The sequence below is a fragment of the Budorcas taxicolor genome, chromosome 14 (assembly GCF_023091745.1).
Source record: "Budorcas taxicolor isolate Tak-1 chromosome 14, Takin1.1, whole genome shotgun sequence".
Classification (NCBI taxonomy): Eukaryota; Metazoa; Chordata; class Mammalia; order Artiodactyla; family Bovidae; genus Budorcas; species Budorcas taxicolor.
Window position 1 is genome coordinate 6,727,968 of NC_068923.1, and position 7,791 is coordinate 6,735,758.

The 7,791-nt window shown below is 38.0% G+C and overlaps 1 non-coding gene across 1 annotated transcript; it reads left to right on the forward strand.

Annotated features, from left to right (window-relative positions):
- Positions 1 to 6,799: 6,799 nt before the first annotated feature.
- On the forward strand, positions 6,800 to 6,906 carry LOC128059682 (U6 spliceosomal RNA). The gene has a single exon (XR_008200611.1). It is a non-coding gene; the product is annotated as a U6 spliceosomal RNA (small nuclear RNA).
- The last annotated feature ends 885 nt before the right edge of the window (positions 6,907 to 7,791 follow it).

Sequence of the window (7,791 nt, forward strand, 5' to 3'; positions counted from 1 at the left end):
ATTTTATATCAACTAAAATAAAGCCCACATGTATTTTAATAGGCCAGGTTTTAAAAAATTAATTTGATGATTATAATGTATGTCAATTCATTCATTAATTAATGCTTATGAACATCAAAATACTAAAAATTACTGAAAATAAGATAACATCATGAAGGCTTTTTCATAAAGTCCAGTTTTAATATACCTTATAGCTATTTGTATACAATGATTACATTGTATACAATGTAATACAATGATTACATATATACAATGATTACAACTAACTTTTTATTAATAGTACCTAAAGTACACAAAGTACTTTCATATATATTCCTTCATTTATATCTATATTCAAATTTGTAATTGGAATAAAAGCTTAGTTCAGTGCAATCTTTTCTGTTCTGGCTTTAGAAGATATCCTAAGGGAAGGACTTGTGCACACTATTAGTTTCATTTCAGCATTACTTTTCAAAGAAATATAAAAAAAGAGAAAGATATAAATAATCAGAGGGAAACTGAACAAGTATGAATTATGTGACCATGAGTTCTTCATTACATCATTCTATGTCATTCTGTCAAATGCAGGCAACCAAAGACATGGCCAAATATAATACACTTTGATATTCAACCTACCTTGAAATCACTTAAGAATTGATGAAGGTAAGGACAAAGGATATGCACATATTTAATGCGATAAAGGACAGAAATGTTATGGACCTAACAGAAGCAGAAGATATTAAGAAGAGGTGGCAAGAATTCACAGAAGAACTGTACAAAAAAGAGCTTCACAACCAAGATAATCACGATGGTGTGATCACTCACCTAGAGCCAGACATCCTGGAATGTGAAGTCAAATGGGCCTTAAAAAACATCACTGTGAACAAAGCTATTGGAGGTGATGGAATTCCAATAGAGCTATTTCAAATCCTGAAAGATAATGCTATGAAAATGCTGCAGTCAATATGCCAGCAAATTTGGAAAACTCAGCAGTAGCCACAGGATTGGAAAAGGTCAGCTTTCATTCCAATCCCAAAGAAAGGCAATGTCAAAGAATGCTCAAACTACCTCACAATTGCACTCATCTCACACGCTAGTAAAGTAATGCTCAAAATTCTCCAAGCCAAGCTTCAGCAATACGTGAAATGTGAACTTCCAGATGTTCAAGCTGGTTTTAGAAAAGGCAGAGGAACCAGAGATTAAATTGCAAACATCTGCTGGATCATGGAGAAAGCAAGAGTTCCAGAAAAACATCTATTTCTGCTTTATTGACTATGTCAAAGCCTTTGACTGTGTGGCTCACAATAAACTGAGGAAATTTCTGAAAGAGATGGGAATACCAGGCCACCTGACCTGCCTCTTGAGAAATCTATATGCAGGTCAGGAAGCAACAGTTAGAACTGGACATGGAAAAACAGACTGGTTCCAAATAGGAAAAGGAGTCATCAAGGCTGTATATTGTCACCCTGCTTATTTAACTTCTCTGCAGAGTACATCATGAGAAACACTGGACTGGAAGAAGCAGAAGCTGGAATCAAGATTGCCGGGAGAAATATCAATAACCTTAGATATGCAGATGACACCACCCTTATGGCAGAAAATACTTCCCTTGTGGTTCAGAGGTTAAAGCGTCTGCCTGCAATGCGGGAGACCTGGGTTCGATCCCTGGGTCGGAAAGATTCCCCTGGAGAAGGAAATGGCAACCCACTCTAGTATTCTTGCCTGGAGAATCCCATGGACAGTCCACGGGGTCGCAAGGAGTTGAACGCGTCTGAGAGACTTCACTTCACTTATGGCAGAAAGTGAAGAGGAACTAAAAAGCCTCTTGATAAAATGAAAGTGGAGAGTGAAAAAGTTGGCTTAAAGCTCAACATTCAGAAAATGAATATCATGGCATCTGGTCCCATCACTTCATGGGAAATAGACGGGGAAACATTGGAGACAGTGTCAGGATTTATTTTTCTGGACTCCAAAATCACTGCAGATGGTGATTGCAGCCATGAAATTAAAAGACGCTTACTCCTTGGAAGAAAAGTTCTGACCAACCTAGATAGCATACTGAAAGCAGAGACATTACTTTTCCAACAAAGGTCCATCTAGTCAAGGCTATGGTTTTTCCTGTGGTCATGTATGGATGTGAGAGTTGGACTGTGAAGAAAGCTGAGCACCAAAGAATTGCTGCTTTGGAACTGTGGTGTTGCAGAAGACTCTTGAGAGTCCCTTGGACTGCAAGAAGATCCAACCAGTCCATTCTGAAGATCAACCTTGGGATATCTTTGGAAGGAATGATGCTGAAGCTGAAACTCCAGTACTTTGACCACCTCATGCAAAGAGTTGGCTTGTTGGAAAAGACTCTGATGCTGGAAGGGATTGTGGGTAGGAGGAGAAGGGGACGATGGAGGAAGAGATGGTTGGATGGCATCACTGACTCAATGGACGTGAGTCTGCGTGAACTCCAGGAGTTGGTGATGGACAGGGAGGCATGGTGTGCTGCGATTCATGCGGTGGCAAAGAGTCGGACATGACTGAGCGACTGAAATGAACTGAACTGAATGGATCATAGTGCTAGAAGTTTAAAACATTATTTTGGAAAAAATAAATGAAATAAATCCACAGGTGAAAATAACAGAAAGTTGTTATAATATAGAATGATAACCTGGATATCTTGTCTCTTTCAGCCCGGCAGTTGCATTAGTCTGGTAGATCTCCAATAGTTCACTCCCATCACACATTTTAGAAAATCTCAGCACTTCTCTTCCAGACTTTAGATAAGCAGTTCCATTCGGTTCAGTCGCTCAGTCGTGTCCGACTCTTTGCGACCCCATGAACTGCAGCACGCCAGGCCTCCTTGTCCATCACCAATTCCCGAAGTTCACTCAAATTCATGTCCATTGAGTCAGTGATGCCATCCAGCCATCTCATCCTCTGTCGTCCCCTTCTCCTCCTGCCCCCAATCTCTCCCAGCATCAGTCTTTTCCAATGAGTCAACTCTTCGCATGAGGTGGCCAAAGTACTGGAGTTTCAGATAAGCAGTAGAAATGTACAATCTGCTAAGATGAAAATATACACAGATTCATACACATATCTGCTATTTAGTGTTTATACCACAGAACAATTAAAATATGTAATTACTGGATGACAAGGGATAACACAGTACTATCTTCTAGAATCAGTTAATAAAAATGCAAATTGTAGCCATAGATGTAATCAGCCAGCCTTTCCTCCATGGCCTGTAAATTCTCCAGCAAGGTGTTCTTGTGGATGGAGAGATGGAAAAATAACTGTTTTTGGTATTCTTAAATAGGCAAACAAGTGCTTTTGTTCTGTATTTCTTCAAAACATTAAAACGTATATCACATTTATCTTATTAACAGTAAAATTCCTTTTCCCTGTATTATTTCTCATGGAGTGAGTATACAGAGAAAACATTTGCTGGCCAGGATACTATCTATAACATATTATGCTCATCTTTTTAAAAGCTAATTTTCTAGACTGAAAATATGGTTTGGGGGGAGAAAAATTTTTCCAGGCTGAAAGTATAGCTTCGTGGTGGGATGGGGAGAAGGTGGATCACATGTGGGGAGACTGCATCATTTGGGAAGGTGAAATAAATTGCCATTGAAAAATATGAAAATAGTTTATTTGTATAGATGTATGTTAATTTCTTAATATGAAAACCAACTTGTACAAAATACTGTATTAAAACCCTAGATCCAAAGTTTCCCATTCTAAACACTTTATTGACAAAGAAACACCTTCAGAGAGGATCAATATCTGTGAATAATGAGTCCTCAAAAAAGGCTTTAATTTTCAAATATTTCTGCTTTTAAATTTGAATTAGAATTGTTTTCATGTCCCTATGTGTATATGCAATCATTTACATACAAGCAATTTTTAAAAAAGGGCTTCCCTGGTAGCTCAGCTGGTAAACAATCCACCTGCAATGCAGGAAACCCTGGTGCAATTCCTGGGTGGGGAAGATCCCTTGGAGAAGGGACAGGTTACCCACTCCATTATTCTTGAGCTTCCCTGATGTCTCAGATGGTAAAGAACCTGTATGCAATGTGGGAGACCTGTGTTTGGTCCCTGGGTTGGGAAGATCCCCTTGGGGAGGGTATGGCAACCCACTTCAGTATTCTTGCCTGGAGAATTCCCATGGACAGAGGAGGCTGGTGGGCTACAGTCCATGGGGTTGCAAAGAGTTGGACATGACTGAGTGACTAAGCACAACACATTGTTAAAAATAAAATAAATTTCTTCAGTGTCACAGATTTGAAGAGACTACACAATCACTGGGATGTAGTCAGTCATATCCAAAGTTTGTGCTATTAATATATTTCTTGTAACAGAAAACTACTAAATCAACCAGTTTTTCACTCAGGGGGACTGTGAAAGGGGATGAAATAACAGTGTAAATTGTAGGTTTTATATTGGACATAAATTGAGCAAAAAAATTTCCATCAAGCTAGGCTGCAGCAATATGTGAACTGATAACTTCCAGATGTACAAGCTAGATTGAGAAAAGGTGGAGAAACCAGAGATCAAATTGCCAATATCTGCTGGATCATAGAAAAAGCAAGGGGATTCCAAAAAAAAAAAAAAAACCAACCCAACCCTGCTTCATTGACTACCTTAAAGTCTTTTAATGTGTGGATTACAACAAACTGGAAAATTCTTAAAGAGATGGGAATACCTGACACCCTTACCTGTATACAGGTTTCCTGAGAAGCCTGTATGCAGGTCAAGAAGCAACAGTTAAACCAGACAATGGACTGGTTTAAAATTGGGAAAGGAATATATCAAGGCTGTATATTGTCACCCTGCTTGTTTAACTTGTATGCTGAGTACATGATGGAAAATGTCAGGCTGGATGAATACAAGCTGGAATCAAGATTGCTGGAAAATATTAATTACCTCAGATATGTAGATTACACCACCAAAGTGAAGAGGAATTAAAGTGCCTCTTGATGAAGTGAAGGAGCAGAGTGAAAAGCTAGGTTAAAACTCAACATTAAAAAAAACTAAGATTATGGCATCTATTCCCATCATTTCATGGCAAGTAGATGAGGAAAAAATGAAAACTGTGACAAATTTTGTTTCCTTGGGCTCCAAAATCACTGTTGATGGTGACTGTAGCCACAAAATTAGAAGACGCTTGCTCTGTAGAAGAAAAGCTATGACAAACCTAGACAGAGTATTAAAATCAGAGACATCACTTTGCCAACAAAGGTCCATAGTGTTAAAAATATGTTTTTTTTTTTTTTTTTTTTTTCAGTAGTCATGTAAAGATGTAAAATTTGGACCATAAAGAAGGCTGAGTGCTGAAGAATTGATGCTTTCCAATTGTGGTGCTGGAGAAGACTCTTGAGATCCCTTGGACTGAAGAAGGTCAAACCAGTCAATCCTAAAGGAAATCAACTGAATATTCATTGGAAGGACTGATGCTGAAGCTGAAGCTCCAATAATTTGGCCACCTGATGCAAAGAGCCAAATCACTGGAAAAGACCCTGATGATGGGAAAGACTGAGGGGAAGAGGAGAAGGGGGCGATTGAGGATGAGATGGTTGGATGGTATCACTGACTCAATAGACCCGAGTCTGAGCAAACTCTGGGACATAATGAAGGACAGGGAAGCCTGGTGTGCTGCAGTTCATGGGGTTGCAAAGTCAGATATGATTTTGCAACTGAAAAACAACCAAGAGCATTAGTTCTCTGGAGCTTCTGTAACAAAGTACTACAAACTGGGTAACTTAAAAATGTAAATCTTTAATCTCTTGTGGTTATGAAAGCTGGAAACACGAATGGAAGGTGTTGACAGGGCCAGGCTTGTTCTGAGGCTTTAGGGGCAGACCTTTGCATTGTCCTAGCTTCTGGTGGTTGCAGGTAATTCTTGCTCTTCCTTGACTTGTAGCTGCATCATCTAAACTCTGCCTCCTTCACACGAATGTATTTTCCCCCTCCTCATAAGAATGTATTGCATAACTACCCCACACCAGTAAAAACTTGTATTAACTGAGTTAATTACAGTTGAAATGATTTATTTTCAAATCAGGTGGAATCCTGAGGTTCTAGGAAAGACATGAAGTTTTGATTGACAATCTTCAACCTAGTACACTGAGCAATCTATATCATCTTTTTGTAACATTTATCATTGGTTAAAAAAAAACAAAACCTTCAAGACCATGTGGTTAAATATCATGAAATGTCACTTCTACTTTTAGGTTACAGTAAGTCCATGTGTCAAAAATTTATTGAAATCTTGAGATGGTACTTTATTCAATATGCACTGGAGAGTATATAAAATTACTGATATAAATGAACAGATCCATTTATTATAATCGCCTTTGTATGTTTGATAAAAAAGAAACAAAATTTGGGCCCCAAAATGGAAGAAGTGTTAACAAGTCTGTGGGATTAATGAGTCTGTGGATGGGAAAAGTAGCTGAAGAACAACAGCTGAAAGCAGTAGGCATGTATAAGCGGGCATTTGAAAAAATTCATTTTTAGTGTATTTGCATAAGTATTATTAAGAAATTTAGGTATATCTCAAGGTAACTCTCCTTATTCAATTATTGTTTAATATGTATTTATTAAATATCAACTATATGTATAGCTCTACTTAGGTACCATGCAGTACAGAGAGAAGTATAATTGTGTTTTTTATTTCTACTCCCAAATGTTAGAAAACTTTTACATCCTAGAATCTACACTGATAGCAACCTAAATTATGAAGGAATGAAGATAATGTCTTCTTTCTCCCTAGTCCTTTAACTTAAAAAAAAAGCAGTTTTAATAGTTGCATGTAAAAACCTAAATTATGGTGCTCACTTCGGCAGCCCATACACTAAAATTGGAACGATACAGAGAAGAGTAGCATGGCCCCTGCGCAAGCATGACACACAAATTCATGAAGTGTTCCATATTTTTAAAACCTTGAATAGCCAAAGCAATCTTGAGAAAGAAGAATGGAACTGGAGGAATCAACTTGCCTGACTTCAGGCTCTACTACAAAGCCACAGTCATCAAGACAGTATGGTACTGGCACAAAGACAGAAATATAGATCAATGGAACAAAATAGAAAGCCCAGAGATAAATCCATACACCTATGGACACCTTATCTTTGACAAAAGAGGCAAGAATATACAATGGAGTAAAGACAATCTCTTTAACAAGTGGTGCTGGGAAAACTGGTCAACCACTTGTAAAAGAATGAAACTAGATCACTTTCTAACACCGCACACAAAAATAAACTCAAAATGGATTAAAGATCTAAATGTAAGACCAGAAACTGTAAAACTCCTAGAGGAGAACATAGGCAAAACACTCTCCGACATAAATCACAGCAGGATCCTCTATGATCCACCTCCCAGAATTCTGGAAATAAAAGCAAAAATAAACAAATGGGATGTAATTAAAATTAAAAGCTTCTGCACAACAAAGGAAAATATAAGCAAGGTCAAAAGACAGCCTTCTGAATGGGAGAAAATAATAGCAAATGAAGCAACTGACAAACATCTAATCTCAAAAATATACAAGCAACTTATGCAGCTCAATTCCAGAAAAATAAACGACCCAATCAAAAAATGGGCCAAAGAACTAAATAGACATTTCTCCAAAGAAGACATACGGTTGGCTAACAAACACATGAAAAGACTCAACATCATTCATTATTAGAGAAATGCAAATCAAAACCACAATGAGGTGCCATTTCACACCAGTCAGAATGGCTGCGATCCAAAAATCTGCAAGCAATAAATGCTGGAAAGGGTGTGGAGAAAAGGGAACCCTCCTACACTGTTGGTGGGAATGCA